At 39.4% G+C, this 12,500-nt stretch overlaps 1 protein-coding gene across 2 annotated transcripts in view; it reads right to left on the bottom strand.

Annotated features, from left to right (window-relative positions):
- fid (class I SAM-dependent methyltransferase fire dancer) overlaps nt 1-12,500 on the bottom strand; it is a 166,386-nt gene that overhangs the window by 85,026 nt on the left and 68,860 nt on the right. The window contains exon 2 of one of the 2 annotated variants that reach the window (XM_076204069.1): nt 8,571-8,661. The exons of the other annotated variant lie outside the window; for it this stretch is intronic. The gene's annotated coding sequence lies outside the window, so the exon portion shown is untranslated. The remainder of the gene's footprint in view (nt 1-8,570; nt 8,662-12,500) is intronic. 2 annotated transcript variants of the gene reach the window in all.

The following is a 12,500-nucleotide window of genomic DNA, read 5'->3' as shown; positions in this document are numbered from 1 at the left end:
GGAGGGAAATAGCTGTCGATTACGAGTCTAGCACGTGTTCCAAGACCATGGTGAATCACACACGGACACACACACACACACACACACACACACACACACACACACACACACACACACACACACACACACACTTGTATAAATACATGCATACATAATGCACACACATACATATACACATTTACATTTTGATGGCCCCTTTGAACATTTAAGACAAATAAGTAAAACATCAGATAAAAGAATACGAGTCAAAAGATTGGTGAAAAATTCAGCCCATACTACACTTCGTTAATTCACACACTATTTAACAATAAAATAATATTCCCACTGGATGAATAAAATCACCACGACGGCAGACAGAAGCCGAAAGAAGTCATAAATGACAGAGAAAGAGTGGTTCAAGAGAGTATTTAGTTGATTATTTAAAGCTACGCCGTTTTCTTATTCTCCCTGAAGATGGGTGAAAAATGGTACTCGTATCTGAGTTGGACCCTGAGACTCAAAAATTTGATAGACCTTTTTCGCGGAACCCTCCGGTCTTCGTACCTTCAGTACTTGAGATACAATGGAGCAGTCGGAGGATTTCGAAGTGTTCGAGGCTTTCGAACAAGAAGGAGAAGCTATGGACGCCTCCTGGGTACCTTCAGTACTCGAGTTAAAAGATACGATGGAGCAGTTGGAGGATTTCGAAGAGTTCGAGGCTTTCGAACAAGAAGGAGAAGCTATGGACTCCTCCTGGGTCATCGGACCCTTCTCCCCCGAGCTTCGCGCCTCGTTTGAGATCGGACCTCTTTTGGGATCTGGCGCCTTTGGATGGGTCCACAGCGCGGTCTTCAAGTCCACCGGAGAAGAAGTGGCCATCAAGACCCAGATCGAGGAGATCTCCGAGGAAGCGATCGAAAAAGAAATTGAAGCTCTTACGACATTGGGGAACCATACAAATATCATCAACCTGCACGGCGTCATGAAAGACGTGGAGAATAAGCAGGTTTACTTTATAATTGACCTTATGGATCTGTCTCTCGAAGAGACATTGAACCGAATGACCTCCCTTGGAGTCCGTTTCAGGGAGGATGAGGTCAAGTCTGTTTGGCTTCAGTGCCTTCGAGGACTAAGGCACATTCACATGGCCGGACTTGTTCACGGAGACTTGGCTGCCAGGAACGTCCTCCTCAGCAGGACTGGCATCGTCAAGATCTCCGACTTCGGAATGTCCGTTCGAGAAGACGAAGAAGTCGACAGCAACCAAAGAGACGACCTTGTCGATCTCAGCGTCGTCTTCGTCTACAGTGTGACTCAAGAGGTCGTCGAGGACCTTGAAGGCCTCGAGAAGAGAGTGAGCTCGGTAGGAGTCGAGCTCGTGGAAAACATGTTCTTCGGCGAAGTTTCGACTCGCGAAGCTCTTTTCTCCCGTTATTTCGGTGAAAAACCATCACCCAGAAGGCCATACATCGGTCACATTCTCTATGGAAACACGTCTGATCCAGATGAAGAAATGGATATTTGTTGATTTAAAAAAAGAAAGAAAAAACAAAGAAGAAAAAACTTGCGTAAAGCAGTGCTATCCATTAATTCGACTATTTGTAAGTCACTAAAAATTCAAAATTTTGCAAATAATGATAATGATAATAATAAAAATAACTTTAGTAATAAAAAACAAATAAAAGATAAAAAAAATTCTGTAAATGTTGTTCATGAAAATCGTTCATTTGTCAAAAAAAAATAAAAAAAATATATTGATATTTCTATCAAAGCCAAGTTTGAAAAAACTTGATCAATATTATTTAATACTGATCTAAATCACACAATTCAAAATTCTTATTTCAGCTAATTTCTCTTCCTTATTAGTATATAGAAAAAATCTCATTTTAGAAAATGAGAGATTTTTGAAATTCTATTTTCTATATACTTACATATTTCATTTATTCATACAATATGCAAATTTTGACATCTTGTCAATGGAGCAATGGCGTCCTGTGGATCCTGTGATGTCTTGCAGATCCGGTGGAGTCCTGTAGATCCGTGTGGTTTTGTAGATCCGGTGGAGTCTGCAGATCCACTGGAGTCCTGTAGATGCATTGGAATCCTGTAGATCCAGTGGAGTCCTGTAGATCCAGAGGAGTCCTGTAGATCTGTTGGAGTTATTTAGAAGCAGTGGAGTCCTGCCAATGGTTCCTGCGACCAGAGGGCTCTAAAGGTCGAAGTCCGAAATCCTTGCGAAGCGGGGACTGGCGCAGCCGGTGGCTCGTATTAAAAAGATATATACAAAAATGAGTTACGTCACAAAAGAAATGAATATTTATTTCAGGAAACTCCTTGCGAATCAACAAACAATTAGCGTTTCCTTCAGTTCAACAAAACCGTCAGGCGACAGCTAGAGACGATCCTCGACTTTTCTTTTAATAAAATTGCTTGGCGAATGCCAGAAGGAACAGAAGAACATAAAAATGGAGGAGACTGCAAAAGACCATAAGGCCTACACTAGGCAGTGCCATGTCTCTTACCACCAATCATCCATGATGAACTCACAGATAAAATACACAGGATAATTGACTTCTCACTCAAAGAAGGAAAAGTACCACAAGACTGGAAAAATGCAAACATTGTACAGATATACAAGGGAGGAGATAAAGAAAATCCAACAAACTATGGACCTGTACCCCTTACAAGCACAATTGCAAAAATATGCGAAAGAGTTTTTAGAGATAAATGGAAGAAAACAACATACTAAACACCAAGGAATTTGGATTTAGAAGTGGAAGATCATTTACTACAAACTTAATATGCTTTCACTCAAGATTAATAGAAATAATACAAAAAAGAGATGGTTGGGCAGACTGTGCCTTCTTGAACTTACAAAAGGCGTTTGACAAAGTATCACAAAAAGCTACTAAGAAAAATTGAAAAAAAAAGTGGAATACAAGGAAAATTATTGGAATGGATGAAAGACTTCTTGAACGGAAGAAAAATGAGAGTGGTATTTAGAGAAAAGAACTCAAATTGAGTAAATATGTAAAGCGAATATTACATAACGAGGCATCAACATAGCGCCATACAACAATGTCAACTAAAGTTTAGTTTTACTTTATCTTACTCTAATTTTATTCATTTGTTTATTTATCTATTTATCTATTTATTTATCTTTATTTATTTATTTACCTATTTTATTTAGTTATTGGTTTATTTATTTATTTTTTGTTGTGGATGCAATGGGCACATGGCGAAGCTAGATAGGATGAGGGCATTTCACTCTTCTGAATAAAATTGCCTGCTGGCAACTCGACCCGGGGTGTTAAAGCCGTGAAACACATGGCGGGGGTCTGAGCTGACTTAACCTCCTCCTTACCAAAGGGTTAAGCGCCGCTGAGATCAACCCCCCTCCCCTCCACCCCCCACCCCTGCGTGGTCTAATGGACAGGTAACCATCGGTAAGGAAGGGAAAGGGAAGTGAAGGGAAATGAGGAGAAGGGAAAGAAAGGGAAGGGAAGGAAAGGGAAGGGAAGGAAAAGGAGGGAAAGGGAAGGGAAGTGGAGTGAAGGGAAAGGAAAGGAATGGAAATGAAAGGGAGGAGAAGGAAAATGAAGGTAAATAAAAGGAAGAGAAGGGAAGGGAAGGGAAGGGAAGGTAAGCTAAATAAAGGGAATAAATGGAAGAGAAGGGAAGGGAAGTGAAGGGAAGAGAAGGTAAATAAAGGGAAGGGAAGGGAAGGTAAATAAAGGGAATAAAGGGAAGAGAAGGGAAGGGAAGGAAAATGAACAGAAGAAAAAGGAAAAGAAAGGAAAGGAAAGAAATTGAAGGGGAAGAGAAAAAGTGAGTTATGATCAACAGGAGATGGTGAGGGAGGGGGGGGAGGGTGATTGGCAAAGAGAGATGGACGATGAAGTAACCAATGACAGCGACCTAAACAAATGAAGACTAAATACCGCGCGACCCTCATCACTACAAGTAAACGATCGTTCCAATCAACTACCCAATGGTGGTTTAAACCACCTCAGACTTAGAGAGAAAATGACAACCCTTCAAGACGTCTCAGAATTTTACCGTCAGCTAGATATACAAATGGCAAGGCTACTCTTTGTACTGTAACGTCATGCTGCTGCTACAAAGAGTAGACTTGCCACAAGGGTTGTTTCGTTGTTTCGTTGATGGTTTTCGTCCATTTTGTTGATAAGTCCAGCTCTGTCTCCTTTGTGGCTATCAAATGGCATTAGAAGTAATTTGTTGTCTATGAATGTGTACCAGGTTCCTTGGAATGTGTTCGTATGTGAATGTCTATGCATAAGTACGAATGCCTAACCTAACCTATCCTAACCTACCCTAACTTAACCGAACTTACCCTAAGTCTAACCTAACCTAGCCTAACCTAACCTAGCCTAACCTATCCTAGCCTAACCTAAACTATTCTTATATATCCTAATTTATCCTAACCTAACTTAGCCAAACCTAATTTAATTTACCATAACCTAACCTAATCTAATCTAACCGAACCCAACCCAACCCAACCCAACCCAACCCAACCCAACCCAACCCAACCCAACCCAACCCAACCTACCCTAATGTAACCTAACCTAACCTAATGTTTCTTTATTGTTTATCTACTAGGATATGTTACTTTGTGTGTGTGTGTGTGTGTGTGTGTGTGTGTGTGCGTGCGTGCGTGCGTGTGTGTGTGTGTGTGTGTGTGTGTGTGTGTGTGTGTGTGTGTGTGTGTTTGTAATGTTTGTATCTATCTAACTTCACAGTTGTCTAATATCAACTGTACTCTAACGATATTACAAATTGTTATACAAAAGTATTTCATATATATACAATTAGTATTGTCGGAGTTTTAGTTGTTGTTTTTTCCTACAGCTTAACCTCGATATATATATGTATGTGTATATATATACATATATATATATATATATATGTTATATATGTATATATATATATATATATATATATATATATATATATATATATATATATATCTATATATACATAACGCTACCGGTCGATACCTCTTTGTTGTATCTTTTTTGTTTTTGTTTTTTAAGATTCGATTCCATAATCAATTAGTTACAAGAGGCACACAACAAATAAGTCTGGATTAAGGAATGAATTCTTATAATTATTTTACTTTTCATTCATTTATTTATTTATCTATTTTTGTTCTCTTTTTTTTGTGAACCCCAATTTATTTTGTTCAGTTTATAAAGAAACTTTTTGTCTTTGGTGGATTGAAGCGAACTGTCGGGTTGATTTTGTCCAGATGGAAGGTAATTTGTTTCACCCTGAATTTCAGTAATTGTTTGGATACACAGTCTCTACTGTTTACTAAAATAGCCCTCAAGGTTTATAAAGGAATTCACAGTATCAAAAAAGATATGGTTTTTCACAATGAACACAAATCAGACGAGAAATAACGGTCTCAAGCTGTCTGGACGTAGATTTAGTTTGGAACTGGCTAGCAACAATTTCGCCAACCGGGAACCGGGTAGTCGGTGAATGGAATAAACTTCCTGCAGAGGCGCTACAATGTAGTACGGTTCGATGTTTCAAGGTTCATTTAGATAAACAACTAAGCAATATGTTTTAATGTTTTAATGGATTGGTCCGCTTGTTTATTCATCTCTTCGTTTTACTATCTCTTCCTAACATCCGACCTAGTTATGGGCCAAACGGTCTCCTGTCGGCACGCTCTTCCTTAGTAAACTGATGAAAACCACGAGTTTCTTCCCTTTTTTATTTGCATTATAATATTATACAAGAAATCTTATAGTTGTGACGATCAAACTGTATCTGTCGACTCAGTTTTTTACTTCACTACAATTTATATTTATTCATTCGTTTATTCATTTAATTATCTTTGAATCACATTTATTCCATTTATCATGAAAATGCTCGAAATAAAGTCTTATCAATTGTTCATTTCATCCTAAAACAATTTCACATTTGGTGCCAGTTGGAAAAGTTGGATTACGTGTTTTGCGCGACAGAAACGCCTGCATTGACAACGCAAAGAATAACTTTCTATTCTGTGAATTCTACATCCTATGAAGTTTCTTCATTTATGTTTAATTTGCAAAAATTTTACATGATGGGTAACTCGACAATCTATAATACGAAATACAATTTCCATGAATATAAATGACTAAATTCCAACTGTACTGGGAGAGTAAGGTCTTGGCAAATAATGGAAATCCTTTGAAACATTTCCTCTGGCCGCCACACTTTTTAATATGAATTTTCGCGCGTGGAAAAATGTAAAGAATTGCAAATAGTCACATGGAGCTACATATTCAAAAATATGTCCCAAAGACAAGTTGAATATATATATAGTTTAGTACCCCGGGCTGTCACGAAAATGAACAAAATATCATGATAACAATCATGTCAAAAGGAAATTATCACCTCATAAGGACAACTAAGCCACATCTCCTATGAAAGGTATGCCACAGATACGAACAAAATATCCTGGCGACAGGTAGGCTGTCGGATAAAGCACAACCAGGTACGAAAGGGGGGAGTTGAGATAATATATACCATTAGATTAAGATATAACCCACTATCGGAAAAAACGATAGTGGGTTATATATTATGACCACTAACTATCGTCCTCTTGATCAACTGAAAAGGGACTTCAGTTAGTGGTCGAAATATACGGATGTCTCTGTACTTCTGCTCCTATTGTTTCGCCAATAGTGGGTTACAGATTTATTTTATTTATGTATTACTACATCACTTCACTCTAAGATACAACGCCTCAGTTGTATACAAAAGCAAGGACTCCACGAAAATTAATAGAACATAATGCCGGGAACCAAAATGAAGGATCAAGATGCTACCTGGGACAGAAGAAACTAATCATTACGTATTTTATGGAATCAAAACCTGCTTATCCTTGACGAAAACTACGTCTTATGGATTTGCAACTTAGAGTTCATTGTCGTTTCCATCACAGATGCATAACGATAATAAAAAGGACAATATTTTTTCTTCTTTTTTCTTTTTTAACTTGGCAGTGTTTGGTTACATCCTTCATGTTCTGCATTCGAGAAATATTCTTCTCGCTTATTATTCAAGCATTTAATCAAGTTTCTTTTTGAGTTCTTTGGTTATGATAACTTTCCTTACGAAGTTTATTCTTGCTGAGGGCAGATGATTCCGTTCAGCATAAGGAACGAGTGACAGCAAATCAAAAGGAGAATTCTACTTCGCTGCCGATAATTACCAGCGATTCTATCCTTGGAAACAACTTTGGGCCTAAGAAGTGTAGTCATAGAGGTGCCAAATAAGAGCCTTAAGGAGAGATAATTAATAGAGGATAAAAGTAATCAGCATTTTCTTAAGCGATTCGTCTCCAAACATGAAAGAATGTTGTGTGACTCTGGTCCGTGTGGGTGTCATTAAAGTCTCTAAGTTTTAACTCATGCATAAGATTTACCTGGTGAGCAAGTACCCCAATACGGGGAGGCAAATTATCCGGGCGGTTTCAATGAATCCCTCTCACCAAGACGACGCCCTTTATATATCTTACTCTGGCTAATACCTGTAGATCCCTATGGGCTGCGTTAAAATATCATCCATACACAACCATTCTCCACTCACCCCTTTCCCCTGAATTATCCTTTCCTTGCTCAGTAGACATTCCCCTCTTGCTCAGACCCCTTTCACCCCATCCCTCCATCTCATTCTCGGTCGTCCCTCGAAGTTCACTCCATCCGCCTCTGCTCCCCGAACTATTTTTGCTAATCCTTTTTTTACAGTGGGAGTGGAATGGGTTGGAGTGGGTGTGTGCCTTGACTAGCTACCCCTCCCTTATAAGGGTAAGAAGCCCTTGGTATATAGATAGGTAGATAGATAGACTTGCAAGTGATTCTGTTCGCCTCAGAAGAAGACATCGCCCTGAAGAGGATAGGAGATTTTGTATGCTCGGATGACCGCGCAGTGCAGGGAACGTTGGTCGTGGAGCGGCCTTGACCCGAGCCCCAGTCTAAACTAAGCGAGTTAGACAGATTAGTATCAGCTGACTGAGTGTGTGTCAGTTTTCTCAGGTGAGTAAAGTTGCCAAGACGGCAGCAGCAACAGCAAGAAAAAAAAAACACGTAATGCGATTCAGTTGTCATAACGAAAAGTGGTAATCGTATCACGTATAGACAGTTCTCATGAACAGCGTTTTTTTGGATGAATGAAATCGCCAGTCGGCAATTATAGTGAAGTTAACAAGCTCTTACAGCACAAGGGAGTTGTTTAGGTAATACAAAAGGGCCTTTAATAGATACACAAATGAACGTATTGTTCTGGCATTAGTAAGTGATGCTCGATTTATTACTTTCCGAACATCATTACAGTGAAGTTCTCTCACAAAGAAATGACTTATGGGAGAAGCCCGTCTTAGCAGGGAAATCATATGACTATTCTTCAAAAAATATACTGAATTCTTGTACACTGTTTCGAAACATATGTCAGTCACTGATTTAAGGACGAGGCTACAGGAAGTTATAGACCAAACATGAGCTTGGATAGGATATAAATGAGCTCGGTGACCATCCGGTGGCTTTCATTCATCCCCGGTAATTAAGAAAGCTTACCAGTAGAAGATGAGCTTCCCTTGATTCAGTGAGTCCAGATCTTGCTTCTCTACTGTTGTTTACAAATACAGATTTCGCCTCGATTATTCACCTGCAAAGATATAAAAGATGCATTACTGGTCAGACACCATAAAACTGATTTTGAAACAAATTCTTCTCTACATGCTTCAAAGAGAAGCACAAAAATAAATGAATAAATAAATAGATAGATAAATAAATAGATAAAAATAACAGAGGACAGCTCCGAATATATATATATATATATATATATATATATCTATATATATATGTATATACATAATATATACGAATATCTATATATCTGTATATATATTATATGTATATGTATATATGCATATATATACGAATATATATATATATATATGTATGTATATGTATGTATGTATGCATGTATATCATAAAATAAAATAAGAGTTTACATATTCGAAATCCCGTATTTATTTGAATATTAATCACACAGTACCGAAATTCTACCCTAGAACACAAAATGGTGGCATTGGGCCTATTATCAAAACATGACATCACTAAGTTAAAAGAAAAAAAAATCACGAGGTGGAACTTGTTTCAGCGACAAATGTCATATGAGGTACATCTGTGGAAAATTGGACCATCATTATGAAAAAGGAGATGATTAATTTTCTTTTAAAAATAAATGCAAGTTTTAAGTGCAAACTGAAAATTTGAAAAGAAGAAGAAGAGGGTTGTTTAAATATTTAGCTTTCCTAACAAAACAATGGACAAATAGGGCAGACTACCAACTAGAGTGGAAGAAAATCTAATATCAACATAAAAAGATAAGAAGGACAGCTATGTTGAGGCAAAAAAATACCAGAAATGTAATATATAATATATATAACATGGGAAGAAGCAAGCGCCTACAAACCTACACACACACACACGCGCGCGCGCGCAGTGGTAGCGATCGCGGCCGCCACTACAGCGGTTCGGGTTCGAATCCCGCCCAGGGCTGAAACAATTTCAGTATCGCTGCGCTGCGATTCATTACTCCAACTCTCGTGGGTGGGGAGTTGGGTCGGTCATATATGAGCTCTGAGCTCTCTTCCGGGAGGGTAATAGCTGTCGAGCACGAATTCAACACGTGATCCAAGACCATGGGGAATCATGGTGAATTGTGAATCACACGCACACACACACACACACACAAACACACAAACACACACACACACACACACACACACACACACACACACACACACACACACACACACACACACACACACACACATCACGCGCGCACACACACACACATACAACTAAATCAGTCATAATGCTTGTCTAAAGCGAGGTCTGCTGAATTATACAGTTGTTTTTGAAATGCCAGGAAGAGGCATAAATGGGGAAAATGCATTGCGTAAGTGACGCCAGAGAAGAGACGTGTCCTCTATATAACGACAAACGTGTTTGATCAGAAGTGAATCAAAAATGTCCTGAGAATATACCGGTAGTAACGGATGTGTCACCGGGGGAGGGGTGGGGGGTTGATAGGTGCAAGCATGCGTGGTCAGTTGGTCACGTTGCAGGACACATTGCCTGAAGGCAATACAGTAAGTTCCCTGGAAAACTCCTCGGGTTAAAAGGTGCGGATATTAGTTGCCTCAACGAAAAGAGGTTATTGTGGATGGCTCGTGAGTTAGCTATAGCATCGATGTGTTATGACACCTGGGTTGTGTCTTTGTTATTAAGTGTTTAGCACTGTAAACAAACGTGGTCGAAGCATCCGGAAAGAGTAATCCCATGTGCCGCGTCTCATAGGTCGTGCTGGCGTTGCGTGGTGACCATAGTGGAGTCTGGCTCTAAGGTGCCTCTGGGGAGTGATCGATACAGGAAGCATCACCCTCAGTTTACACCGGAACTGGTGACAGGTGTGCCTGAGACGTGTGACCTTTGGTACCCGGAGGAGGAGAAGTTACTTCGTCAGACATCGATAAATGGCTGCAGGTCGTGAACAAACCTGGACAGATTGGCTTTGTGCGTTCGGGTTGCTCCACGAGATCACGTCGGAGGAAGAGGAGGAGGACGGGTCGTAGGGGTGAAGGTAAGGCGTGATGGCGTGTTTTGACACTGGGAATGACGACAAGTGGAAATAAATAAACAAACTTGATGGGGTGAATGACCCTCGCGTGGCCAAGTGCCAGAAGTCAAACACAAGGTCCTTCTATGTTGATCCTTGGCATAACGTGAAGTGTGAGGAGGAGGAGGGGTACGTTTTGGATCTGAGATGCATCGGAGGCAATGTCGTGTGCATGCGTAATGTCTGTAAACAAACAGATTCAGGTCCCACATGATCTAATACATAGGGAGACACCGGAAGCCGGGTGGGGAAAGGAGTGGGGCGTGCTTTGGGTAGAAAATGTGATTGTAATGTAAATAAACGGACACGAAATAAACAGACGCGAAACCCCCTTCCACGTTTGTCGTATTTTGAAAGTGAAGGAATAACGTATTCCAACTGTCAATCTAAGAAAATTGATAGCAACGCCACCATGGATAGATGAATAAATGAATAGATCAGTTATACTTGAAGCTCATCGACTTCTTGGCAAATTAACTCTCTCTGCGTGTAAGAAGATCGGCAAATGACATTTGTGTGATTGTACGAGAGTCTCTTCGGAGGCGTGGGTTTAAATCCCACCGCTGCCACCGCATGTACGAAGGTGGCTAATGAAATTATCTTAACAATGGGAAACAGTGAATTATATAAATCAAAACTCTCCAACAAAACGTGCGTACACTCTGATGGCGTAACAGAAACTGACGCCACTTTGAGCTGGCGGGAAACCTCACGAGCAGAACACTTGGTTCGTACAACATGTTCATCTCACAAACACAAAATGCAAATTATGTACACAGTGATAACAATGCACAACAACTTTAATTCATTTATATAAGGGGAAAACACATATCTCCCGATATGATAATATATATAACATAATGCTGAACGCCACATTCGACCTGGAAACGGAAGGCTCCTCCCAACACGTGGAAAGGATAACGCCTTTTCTTTGCTTCCCTGGTGTGCAAAATATTCTTTTTCTTTTAATTTGTTCGTAGCAGACCTTCTACTTTATCTGAATTCCTGTGTAGGGAGCAAGACCTTTGATATATTTGGCTATAGAAGATCAGATTGTATATACATTTTTCTGTTTGTAGAAGCATATCCTTTTGAAAATGTTTTGCTGATAGTATTTCTTATTTATCTATTCTAATTGTTTATTTATTTATTTATTTTTTTATTCATATATTTTTATTTATTTATCTATTTTTATTTTCTATTTTACTTATTTATTTGTTTATTTATCCTATTTTATTCTATTTTTTTTTATTCATTTATTTGTTTATTTTTGCGGGCTTCATTTGAGATGTCAGCCATCGTCTGTGGAAATTGGGGTCTGACAACGCCCATCTGTGATAGCCTGATGATGTCATGTGGCTGGTGGGCTCGGCCATGTTGTTCTCGCTCCCCTCCCTTCCCTAACGATCATGATCCCATAGTCCGGCTTGTTGTGAGCCTCATCCACATCCTCACTCTCATTCTCATCCTCAATCTCATTTTCATTTTCATCCTCATTCTCATTCTCATTCTCATCCTCATCCTCATTCTCATTCTCATCCTCATTCTCATTCTCATCCTCATCCTCATCCTCATTCTCATTCTCATCCTCATTCTCATTCTCATTCTCATTTTCATTCTCATCCTCATTCTCATCCTCATTCTCATCCTCATTCTCATCCTCACTCTCATCCTCATTCTCATTCTCATACTCATTCTCATTCTCACCCTCTTCCTCATCCTCATCATCACCCTCATTCTCATTCTCCTCCTCCTCCTCATTCTCATTCTCATTCTCATCCTCACCCTCACCCTCATTCTCATTTTCATTCTCATTC

This window comes from Oratosquilla oratoria, chromosome 20 (assembly GCF_046742065.1).
Source record: "Oratosquilla oratoria isolate Oo_2021 chromosome 20, ASM4674206v1, whole genome shotgun sequence".
In the NCBI taxonomy this organism is placed as follows: Eukaryota; Metazoa; Arthropoda; class Malacostraca; order Stomatopoda; family Squillidae; genus Oratosquilla; species Oratosquilla oratoria.
The sequence above is the reverse complement of the archived record's forward strand: the minus strand, read 5'-3'. Positions and strand labels throughout refer to the sequence as shown.